The following is a 12,481-nucleotide window of genomic DNA, read 5'->3' on the forward strand; positions in this document are numbered from 1 at the left end:
GCATTTCTACAGACTGGGAGGAGCAGTCCTTAAGAGAAGCCCCGCAGAGAAGGACCTGGGGGTCCTGGTGGATGAAAAACAGAACGTGAGCCATCAGCGTGCTCTTGTAGCTCAGAGAGCAAATGGTCCCCTGGGCTCCATCAGAAGAGGGGATGGCCAGCAGGGACAGGGAGGTGATTGATCTTCATGATCCTTGAGGTCCCTTCCAACCCGGGCCATTCTATGATTCTGTGATTACACTCGCTGTCAGAAATAACAGCAGCTGTACAGAAGCTGGATATATTGTGGGACAGTTCTTGTAACCAGCTGATTTTAAGACCTTGCCCGAATTGGGGGTCTAAATTGCATGTTAGGAGAAAGCTGGTAAAGTGGCTATTGCTCATTCTTTTTCATTTGCTGATTCTTTCATTCGGGTTCCTTTTCCAAAGGAGATTCTGGTGATGGAAGCAATTGAAGAAAGAACCAAAGCAGCTCTTGCCAAGAATGCTTGAAGTCCCTGTGGAGAGAAGCAAAGAACTTGGGCTTCCTCTGGGATGCTCCCCACCATGTCTCAGGAAGGAGACAACTGCTGTTCCACTTTCTGCTCTGTGTGTGGAAAGGTACGTCTGGGTTTTCTTCTACCTGTTTTTCTTTTTCTGGCTTTGAAGGAGAAGGGGTGGAGCAAGAGGAGACCCACTGGTCACTTGTTACCTCAAGAACAGGATGGATTCTGCATTCACTGTGAGAAACTTGGGCTAGTAGCATGGGCATGTTTCAGGCTGGACTCTTCTTTTGCTACTTGGTTTCCTTTTGGCTACAGGGAGACAGCTGTCTAAAGGTATGTTTTCAGACCCACTCTCCAAAACCATGTTTCATTGTTGCAGGTGGTTCAGTGTGCTCTTGCAGGGTAGATGCTGTAGTTTGCTGTAGAATCTGAATGGTTTCTGTTCCTAGGGGAGGACTGAGAGGAGGTAGTGAGAAGAGAATTCAATGCCTTAGGTGTATCTTAGTGAGAAATGTTGGCATGAGGTGCTGGAAGTCTTGAGCTGTCAAAGGCCAGTGAGGCTCAGACTCGTTAACCTGCTGGAGCAGGGTGGAAGCAAGGAGTGAGCACTGCCGTCACACAAGCTGCACTTGGTTCTGGTCTGCCAGGTCTGTGCTGGCCTGGATTTCTTCTGAGAAGTTTGTTGGAGCTGCTTGGAGTGGTGAAGGGTGGGGAAGAAGTGCTGCTCCAGAGCTATGAGACGTGCAGCTCCTTCTGAAGTGCTCCTGATAAGGACGGAGTGCATTTGCTGCAGCTTTCTCTGCAGATGTGCTCCTCACCTTGAAATCCTCCTGGTTTGTCCTCAGCTCCTGACCACGGCCTGTTCTCTGTTTTGCAGGCTGATAACATGCAGAAGCCGCAGCTGGTGCGTGCTATGTCATCTTTAAACGTACCAGCATTTGCGGCAGCCCATGTTATTAAGAGCCACGTCACCCAGGGGCCAGATGAGCTCTCTCTGGAGGTAAGCAGTTCCAGGCATTCCGTGTTGTCGTGCATAGAAGAGGGCAGTCCTTTCTGCTTTGTTTTCCTACCAGATTTGCTGAATCTGGGATTGATGTTTCAATCTCTTTCAGGTCAGAGATCTGGTGAGCATTGTTGATATGAGGACATATCAACAGGCTGAGCCCCTGGTGGAGAGGCAAGTGTGGCTTTGAGGTAGGCACACGTTTTTGACTAGAGAGCACAACTTCAGTAGAGTTGGGAATCTCAGCTTGGAGCTGCTCTGCCTGCACAGGATGGCTGCTGGATGCAAACAGTTGCCCTGTGTCACTGTCAGTGGACCTTCCCTTTGGCTCTGGGCTCGGGCTAATGCTCACCTGTCTTTTTGTTCTAATTACAGGTTGGTCTTTTCCCTGGTGAGTGCATGGAACTCATCAGCGGAAAAGTTCCCGATTCCCTCCTCAATTCATTGCCAAAGCCAGGTGCGTAATTTACATTTGACAATGCGAGTTAGTCAAATAGGGTCAGAACGTTACTTTCAGGGGGTTTGTTTATGCCCAAGTTCAGCAAGCTTAGAAAGAGAACTACAGTAATCTCCTTGGGCACCTCCAGGGATGGGGAAAATCCATTCTTGCGTGTCCTTGTTGGGAATGTTCTTCCCGTTGTTACATGCTCTGTCGAATGCATTGCGCTCAGCTTCGTCCAACCGAGCCAGGCCTGAAATGAACTGGTTTCTTTGTTTTGTTGCGCAGAGCCAAAGAAATGGGGCAAGCTCATCAACGGCCTTTGTTCCCTGGTGAAGGCCAGCCCCGGGAGAGCAAAGCAGCCTGAGCCTCCGACATTCTCCGGATCCATGTCCTTGCTTGACATCGTTGAGAGGTATTTAGCCTTCAGGACTTGAGGGCTGAGCTGTAGGAATGGAAGCATCCTCTGCTGTTTGAAACAGAGGGCGTTTCTAAGCTGTGTTTCAGCAGAAAGCAGGCAGTGCCCAGAACAGGCAACTTTTGGCCAGGGCTCGGTGCAGCTCTTCCCTCACCCTGCACCACGTCTGACAGCATGCTCTGTTTTCTCTACAGAATGAGTTCTCCCAGTAAGAGGGCAGAGTCAGCAGCTGGCAGTTGGTGTTCCTGCTTCTGCCTGGGCAAACCATCCCCTGTGGCCAAACGCCAACTGCAGAGCAGTGCCAGGGAGCCCTCTGAAGCAGAAGTCTTGGTCCTGGCAGGTAAGGGTGCAAGTCCAGCTTACAAAACACTGCTTGTCAGCAACACAGGTAGAATTCATGCTTTCAGTGGGCTTGTACCTCCTTCTGGCGTTCAAGCCCGTCTTGATCCCTGTCTTTCCCAAATGAGTCTCTTGTCAACACAAGAGCTGGACCTGCACGTGGATCACTTTCAAGACAGTGACACTGTTGCTAGAAGCCTATTTGCTTCTGCCCACCACCACTACATAGCCAAATGTCAAGAATCTCCATGGTTCATCTTGTGAACGTTCGACACTAACTGCTGTACATCTGCTCCTTCCTAGGTGACCCGAGCCCTTGTATATCCCCAAGACGCAGGGCATGTTACGATGACGCATCTTCCATCAATGAAGAGTTGTTACTAAGCACAGAATGCTGCAGTTCAGATGAAAGCCTTCCGTATAACATCAGCTATCAAGAGAAGAAGGTCATCATCGTTGAAGCCTTCATTCATCCCATCCCTACTGAAGCTGCTGACCTGAGCCCACCAGACACCTCAGGCACCAGCCTGGACTCAATGTCTCTGCAGTGCAGCCCAGCCCAAGCACAGCCCGAGTGCCCCGACAGCAGCACCACCATGCAGGCTCAGGTCAGCATCACCGAGGAGAAGCTGAGCATCTCGCAGGGGGGCACAGAATCAGGACATGAGTCCCAGGCTCCAGGCAACAGCACGGTCTCTGAGCAGCTCTCATGATTACAAGAGAGGATGAGTCCCATCTTTCCTCCAGACCTCACACCCCCTCCTTTCTCCTATTGAATAAAGGCACACTCGTGCTCAATCAACGCCTTGACTGAATTCCGAGTTTTCATTCGCAGAGATTGGGATGAGTGCAAGAAACTGCAAGGCAGCTCAGCTTACAACACTCTGGCTGTGGGGTTTGTGCGGCCGAGCTCTGGGTGTGTTCCCATTTTGCCTGACTTTGGGATGCCTGCAGCGAGAGCTCTTCTGCCGTTGTGTATGGCAGCAAATAGTCTCTAGCATCCTGGATGCTGCTCATGAAAACCCCAAGCTTCCTGGCTGTGGCTGTGATGCTTTTCAGGGCCTTTTGATGCTCTTTGATGCCGTGGCTGCTCCCTAACACCTCTGTCCTCCCGTCGTGTCCATTCCTGGCTCTCACCTGTGAGCTGTCCCTGCAGATCATCTCTAGCCCTGCCATCATCGCGCTGCAGCAGGAGGAGCTCGCCCTGACCAACATCAGGCAGTGCTGCCTGCCTCTCTCACTCTCTAGACCAAGTGTAACTACGCTGTCATGGAGACAAATGCTTTCTGTCACATCCTCCATCCCTGCAGACATTTACCGGTAGGTGGCTCTTGCAGAAGAAGATTCAAGCAGCAGAACCTTTTGCTCAGCTACAGCACACAAATGCTACAAAAGCAGGAATAACCCGCAAGCTCTGGGTCTGTTTGTCTTGCACAGGCATGCACTAACTGCGTTTGATGGTACCCCCCATCCTTGATTTCCTTCCCTGCTCCTTGTCTGATGGCGCTGCTGAGCCAGGAACAAGCTGCCCAGTGTGGCAGAGCATGGTGCAGGGCTGTGCTGGGACCTCCTCCCCTTCATCTGCTGCAGATCAGTGCCACACACGTGCCATCGAGATGCTCTGGCACGGGATGTGCCTCCAACCCAAAGCTCCTTCCCACCTCCCAAGGAAAAGCAAAGCAACCCAAGCATCTCCAGCAAAGCTGCCCAGCAGACAGCAGGGAATGCAAACAGCTTCTGGCTGCTCCCCTGCACTCCTGTCCTAAGTAATAGACCCCATGAGGACTGGCTGGGAAATCAGTGCATGACACATGTGAGTGTGCACAGGATTGTGCAAAGCAGTGGGGTTCCATGAGTTTGTGTGTGTGTGTATCTCGGCTGTTATGAAAGCATGGGAAGACTGCCTTACTGAGTCCCAGATAATTACTTATCCTCAAATGATTTTTCCTGGCCAAATTTAAAGCCTCTTACAGGTAATCGAGACCAACAGGCTGTTGTTGCACAATCAACAGGCACAAACTAGATGAATAGCTGAGGAAAATAAAGCATCATGCCAAGGGTACTAGATAAGTGAGCAGCTTGAGATCTGCACATTTATGTGATACTCATGGTCTTAGACAATATTTGCTTAGTGAGGTCACATAGAATGAAAGTAAAATAGAAGAAGTGCAATTGGTCTCAGTTCACAGCTGGCTGGTTTGTCTCAGGCTAATCCTGAACTGCCTCAAGCGACTGCTTTGGTGCTCTACAGAACAGCAACATCAGAGATCTCTTTCTATTACTAAGTGTTTGAAAGAGCAATTTGCTCTGTTAATTATCCATCATTTCTGTGCAGTCTGTTTTGTCAGACTTGTCTTTAGCTTCCAAGTTGTATGTGAAGAATTGTTTCCGTTGTAATGCACAATGTACTAAAAATTGAGAGATGAAAATGTGAAGAGTTTTTCCAGCTTTGATTTCATGTCTGGAATTTTGGAACCCACTACTTGCAGTTGTTAATCTGTCCAAACTGGTCTGGTTTGGAATGCCCTCATCCTTCTTGAATCGCTGTTAAAGGCGGAGCAATTCCTACAAGTGCCATGGCCCCACTGTTGTTCTAATTCTTGTTTCTTTGTTTTCCACACACTGCTTTTCAAGCCTCCTTTTTCTTTACAGTCAAAGTGAGAACTGCACTGTGAGGTGTCTGAACCTTGTTGTGCCTCTACATAAATAGAACAGCAGCAAAGCCTGACAGGTGACTGTGCTGACAGCTCTCGTAGCCAGTAACACGTAACTGTGCTAAATCCCTTGTGACGGCTTTGATTTCATTTTTGCCAGTGAAATCCTTGTAAAAGGAACTGCAGCAGTGTGATGAGCTAAGGTGAAGATGCTGGTTTTAGTAGTGCTCTAAGCTGAGTGGAAGGGCAATTGAATGAGGGTTATATGCTTTCTCTGGGACGATAAGGCTTTTTTTCCTGAGGGAAAGAGCCAGCTTTTCATGGGCTATATGTGGGCTTTGGCAAGGGCAGACAATCCAGTCTGTCAGGAAGCCATTTGAGGTGCTTCAGGTTTGTAAGCTTGTCTTTTTGTTTTTCAGGCGGATATTTGGAGCATGGGTGTAGTGCTGTATGCTCTGCTGTGTGGGTTTTCCCTTTGGATGATGACAACATGATGGCACTCTACAGGAGGATACCAGTGGGTATCAGTTGTGCTAGAATACACTGAGAAGGGAAATAGCTGAGCTTGACAAGAGGCCTTGCTTTTCGGATGGCAGAACATGCTGAGCTGTGGGTAGAAAGGCCTGTCTGCTGAATATTGTCCCTGTTTTTGCTGCTTTGTCTACCAGTATTTTGTGGATTTGGTTCTACACTTGGTTGGCCTATGTGGCACTGTAGCCTAATTCTGTACCATGGTAGCATACAGAATTTAAGGAGAAGTATTTTCTTGCCAATGGGCTGGATTTTTTGTATCTGGTTCTTCAACTGGCTGCTCCCTATACTATCTGTAGTAAAAATACAGACACATCATTTGATTTCCCTGAAATGAATGTTCCTAAATGCCAGCTCTTCTCATGTCTACGAAGAGCAAAGTTCTGCATTTGCTATTAGAATTTCCTCTTCCAGAATCAGGAGGTAATGTAGGACCCCACAGATTGCCTTCAGAATCCAACAGTTAGTTCTGTTTCCTTTCGGAGTGCATAACAACCTGAGCACATGAATTGAATGGCGTGGCTTTTTAGTCTGGTACAAACTCTGCTGTACACTGAAACTTGGTCCATTTGTAAGCAGGACTTTTTCCATCTCTGCAGGACAGCAGAAAACCCTTTGTGCTAATCATGATGCCAAGAAGCAGAATGCGGCAAATGGCAGATGATCCAACTGCTTCAGGTGTTCATTTCCTTAAAACTGAGAATAGTTTTGGACTGAGAGTTTGTAAGCAGAACGGAGCTCTTAAAGCTGTCAGAGATTATTTCTGCACTGTTCAATTCTATCTGCACAACATACACAGGATCTCAGAACTGCGTTGCGTGAACTGGTGGAACTTGTTGAAGTGAACTGGGATGAGCAAGTTTTAGAACTTAGTCAGAGTGCTGTAAAAAATGGATAATCTCATGAGTATTAAGGTACAGGATTGCTATTTCTGCACTGAATTTGTTTTTATTTTACATGGCTTAATGTAAATTATGTAATGTAATGTAAATTAAATTAATTAATTTTTAACATGAAAGTTGCTTGAAACGCAGGCACCAAGGCACTGTTGTGTAACTGAATTTCACACATTATAGGTCCTGAAATATCCTGGAATCAAAAACTCTGACTTGTTTTAAGTCTGCTGCTTGAGTATAATCAGGGTCATAGTGTCTGTGTGCAGTGTTTCTTTCCCTGTAATGCTCCACATCATTTCATTTTGGGAATATTGAAGGAAATGGACTATGTGCCATAACTGTTGTTAGAACAAAGTATGTCTGGTGTGATCTTATGCATAGGTTCTGTAATTGCTCTTCACAGCTCAGGTGTTTGACCTTCCTATTGGTGAAGTGATGAAATACTGCTGGTTTCTATTTGTGCTTCTAGGCACCTTGAAGCTCTTAGGAATAGAACAATAGCCTCCAGTTCTTTTCAGTGGTATCAGTAACAGCTCGAGTGTTGCTGCCCACTAGGTAGACCCAAAGAAGCAGATTACAGTGAAACAACTCACGAGCTGGACCTGCATGAGGATCACTTTCAAGACAGTGGCTCTGTTGCTTGAAGCCTTTTTGCTTCTTCCTGCCGCCACTCTATTACCAAGTATCAACAACCTTTCATGATTCAACTTGCAAATGTTTGAAACTAACCCTTGTGTTTCTATGCCTTCCTAGGTGATTCGAGCCCTTGTCAACCCCAAAGATCCAAACCAAGTAGTGATGTGCAGTGTGTTTCCATCAATGGAGAGTTCTTATTAAGCACGAATCGCTGCAATTCGGATGACAGCCTTCCACGTGGTAACAGTGATGGACACAAGGGGCTCATCCACGTTCATGCTCTCATATCTCCTGGCTCTGCTGAAGATGCTGACCTGAGCCTGCCAGACACAGCAGTCACCTGCCTGGATTGTGACCCAGTGCCTTTGCAGTGCTGCCCATCCCAAGCACAGCCCGAGTGCCCCAACAGCAGCACCACCATGCAGGAGCAGGTCAGCATCAGTGAGGTGAAGCTGAGCATCTTAGATGGGGACTTGGAGTCAGGCTGCCAGTCCCAGGCACCAGGCAGCAGCACCAGCTCTGAGCCACTCTCATCTTGACAAGAGGAGTCCCATCTTCACCCTTGACCTCTCAAGCCCTCCTGTCTTTTAATGAATAAAGTCACTCTCATGCTCAGTCATCGCCTTGACTGCATTCCGAGTCTTCATTCACAGGGATTGGGATGAATGCAACAAACAGCAAGGCAGCTCAGCTTGCAACACTCTGGCTGTGGGGTTCGTGCAGGCAGAGCTCTGGGTTCCCATTTTGCCTGGCTTTGGGATGTCTGCAGCAAGATCTCTACCATTTTGTATGGGAGCAAATAATCTCTAGCATCCAGGTTGCTGCTCATGATAATCCCAGTCTTCCTGGCTGTTGCTTTGTGATACCTTTCAAAGCCTTCTGATACTCTTTGATGCCTTGGCTGCTCCCTAACACCTCTGTCCTCCTGCCATGTTGACTCACGTCTCCCACTTTTAAGCTGGCTTTGCAGATCATCTCCAGCCCTGTCATCATCACGCTGCAGCAGGAGGTGCTCACCTGGCCCAATGTCTGGCAGTGCTGCTTGTTCTGCAGATGAGCAGCTGCCTCCTCATCTCTTCAGCTACAGTAGTTTTTCTCAGGGCAGTTAGATGCAGTCATGCTCCTCTGGATTTGGTGTGTTAAATCCATGCTGCATGGCAGCAGTCAGTGCAATACAAAGGTGTTCTGTGTGCCATAGCATTTCTCCAGGGGCTGCCAAAGGTAGAAGCACAACACAGCACCATCCTTCTGACAGTAATGTCTGTGAGTGTTAGACATGTGAGCACTGCATCATCCCCAGCGTGTCAGTGCTTTTCCACACCAACCTGACTCTCACACTCTGCACTGAATGTAACTATGCTCTTGTGGAGACAAATGCTTTCTGTCACATCCTCCATCCCTGCAACCATTTGCCGGTAGGCAGCTCTTGCAGAAGAATCAAGCAGCAGAACCTTTTGCTCACCCTACAGCATGCAAATGCTATGAAAGCAGAAATAACCTGGCATGCTCTGGGTCTGCAAGGCTGCACAGATGGGAGAGGTAGATTGTGTTTTTGCAGTGGAAGTTTCCAGTATTTTCAGTACATAGTGTAGGCCCTAACTGAATGTATAACCCTCTTGTAAAACAGCTGTATAAGTAGTTTTTCCACCAAGAAAGTTGCTGAACAGAGTTAAGTTCAGACTGGGGGCATTCTGACATGGGGAGAATTGAGACAAGCACAAGATAAATACACAGGGTGGGTAGAGCCCAGCACAGGACAGAATGAATGTACTGACTTTTGGAAACATCGCCCTTCTCTCTCCACAGAAAAGTACAAGGCAGACCTAAAAACAAGAGGTTGGTAATTGACCTTATATGGAAATGAATCCTAGCAACAGTCTTGAGGAGTCTGTGAGCCTGAGATGCTCAACCAATGAGAGCCATGAGAGCATCACCTGCATTGGGTTTAGGGCACAGAACAGAATTAATGTCACTGACTGGTGTGCAGTTTCTCCCTTGCCAATAGGGGATATGCGCGCAGTATTGCAGTAATGAATAAGCACTGCTGCTATCGCTGCCATCTTTGCCTAACTAGAAATCTTTGACTTTGAGAGTTTCTCACACAAGGGCAGAGGGTAAGAAAGTAAAGAGGCACAGAAAACTAAGGGAAACTGCTCTTCTTATCTATAAAAATTGATACAATTGATGCTGTCGTGCATTTTTTTAATTATTATTTTTAATTTTTTGCCAGTGTCAGATTGTTTTAAAATATCCACACACCAAAATCTGACTACCAAGCAAATGTAATGAAAATGAAACGAAGGTGAGTTAGCGGAAAGCACAAGGCCATATTATATTAGGCTCCAGCAAATTTACAGGCAGTCACTGCACGAAGAGGTAGATCTGAGTTGCACATTATATGATTTCCACAAAGATTAAGGAAATCTGAAGCTTTCAAAATATTTTTTTAATTCTTTTTTCATTTCATTTTTTAAACACCTGACCCAGACCCCAACCCTCACAGGAGCTGTAAAGATAACAGCAATAACCCGCAATGTAACTCTAATCCTAACCCTTACCCTGATTCTAAAATCGTCCCTAACTCCAAATGTAACAACAAAAATGATGCTAGAAGTTTGTAGCAAAAGGAACCTTAACCCTGATCATAATCCAAAAACAATCATTAAGGTAACAATAATCTTTACCTTAAAACTAATATTAATCAGAGCCCAGATGATGCCTGCATCCAATCAGAAGCATGTTTTGTATTATTTAAGAGTTGTATTTTTTCCAATGAACTCTCTCTATTATCATGTTTATAAAGTAACAGAGTCTGTTCTTTTTCTCCTGACACTGTGCCTTACTCCTGACATCCCCTGGAAATGACCCAGATAGGGCACCATCAAAGTAATGCTAATAGTAATGTCAATCCTAAGGGTATCTCTAGCCTCAGTGTTAATGGGACGGTAACAACAATCCCAACAGCCTTAAACATTCTGGTGGTGTGAAAGAGGTGCTGCCTTGCACATGCTGGGCAGTCCCATTGCCTGTTAAATGCAGGCGGCAGCGTAGAAACATGATGCCCGTGGTCAGAATGCCCTGTGGCAGATCCTGGCACCGGAGAACTGACCGGAGAACCATGAGAGAACTGACAACAAATCACTCGACATCAGAACCGACCCAGTGGTTATTTACAAGCCTTGGGTGACCCAGACAGGATCTCAGAGTGGTGAATGTAGGTACAGAAGTTGTTACTACTCTGTTTTCTTCTAAAAGCTGCTCAGCTGCTTTGCGTTTCAGACCATCCCTGGCTTCACTGTGTGCATCTGTCCAATTGATACCAGGTGTTTTTTTTCATCTCAGAAGTTGCGGGGCGGGGGGGGGTGGAGGGGGGGGGAGGGGAAATGGACATCAATTCAATTACTCATTTATTTATTGACAGAGATTCACGTTTGCTACGTTTGGAGAAGTTTTTATTTGTTTGCTGTGGTTTGGTTTTTTCTTTTTTTCTTTTTTTTTTCCCCCTTCCCTCCTCTTCCATCGCTGTGTTCTTCCCCTATAAACAAAAGAGAATGGATCCTCAGGGTCTGTCCCGCAGTCGTTCTTTCCGTGGTCTCTGCTGCCACCTGCTGGCCAATACACGGAACTGCCACTGGTGGGCGTTTGGTGCCGCAGGAAGCACAACGCAGATCTGAGTTCTGACCGGTCTACGCAGCAAATCCGCCAATCTTTATTGTGATAAGCCCTCCACATGGCATTGCGCATGCACTCGAACACGCAACAGGCATAGATTTCTCTTAACTCCTTGAGGAGCAGGCAAGCAGAACAACTGAGCGCACCACTGCTTGTGATTGGGCCACCCCCATCATAGAGATGTGTGTTAGATCTTTTACCCACCCCTGGACTGGCCTTGTTGTTTAACGATAACCTCTGAAATCTGAGCGACTGGTTCTACCACTTGTAGTGTAGAATAGGTAGCCAATAAATGCTTTTCAACTGTGATGTATCTTTATTCTGCTCCATGCCAAACCTGTGGCCAAAACCTCATAGGGGTTCACAAAGAACTCTGGCTCTGCCAGAGCCCCCATCCAGACCCTTCTTGAGTTACATTCACATCTAGTTTGGCTGAAAAGGTTGGACTATAAATACTCAGTGCTTGGGCCTGTTTAACAGATATTTTTTCCTGATTATACTGTCCATCAATCTTTTTAAACTGAACTCCTGCTCTAATCTGGTCTTTAAACATTTGTTGTCTCAAGACCCTAATGGGTCCAGACTGGATTACCTTAGGGGCTGGACGCCTAAGTCATGGCAGCAGATGGTTCTCTGCCTTTCTCAGACCTTTCCACCACCATTCAGAGCCTGCATCTGGCCGTAGGCACTCTTGTCTCCCCATCAATTGGGCAGCCTGTTGTATTACAGCACCTGAGGGCCACTGGGGGGTTCAGTATGGATAACATAGACCCATACTGATGTAAAGGTGATGGCTGTAGGATGAGATCCCTCGTTCCTGATGAAAAATTTATTGACTGGGCTCTCAAAATCATCTTCATAGATTGCCTCTTTCATGCCTAATTCTCTAATATAATTTTGTTAGTCCTCCATAGAGGACCACAGGCTGATATTTAATGGTATGTCATTCTTATTTGCCCATGTTATATGACACACAGCCATAAATCATTCACTGATCAAATGGCTATCCTCATTATGTTGGACAGAGCATACAGTCTTTGCCTGAGGGCAGGGTTAGTAGTAATGGATGTCAGTTTTGAAATTTCCAGTCCATTCACCACAGCGCTTTCTGCCTCCATGTCCCATAACCAGAGCAGCTATGCTGGCATGCTCTCTTGGTTTCTGTCTAAACCACTGTACTATATCCATCAGTTCAGCTGCTGTATTATGGGCAGCAGGGTTTGGGGGGTTGGATACTGGTCAGGGCACTCCCACCAGCCTATCCTGCATTTTTTTTTTTTTTTTTTTTTCATTTTTGGGTTACAATCAGTCAGATCTCAAATAGATCTAGTCCAAATGGAACCTCAAAATCTGACCTTTTAGTGCCTTCATTTACAGAGTCCATTTTATACAGATTCCCTTGTACAGGG

General features: G+C 46.6%; 1 long non-coding RNA gene across 1 annotated transcript in view; it reads left to right on the forward strand.

The window, feature by feature from the left end:
- The first annotated feature begins 494 nt into the window (after nucleotides 1–494).
- LOC146756367 (uncharacterized) overlaps nucleotides 495–12,481 on the forward strand; it is a 499,728-nt gene continuing 487,741 nt past the window's right edge. The window contains exon 1 of the long non-coding RNA XR_014937435.1: nucleotides 495–599. This is a non-coding gene — a long non-coding RNA (uncharacterized LOC146756367). The remainder of the gene's footprint in view (nucleotides 600–12,481) is intronic.

The sequence above is a fragment of the Coturnix japonica genome, chromosome 27 (assembly GCF_054131305.1).
Source record: "Coturnix japonica strain WE chromosome 27, WE-NBRP24, whole genome shotgun sequence".
NCBI lineage: Eukaryota > Metazoa > Chordata > Aves > Galliformes > Phasianidae > Coturnix > Coturnix japonica.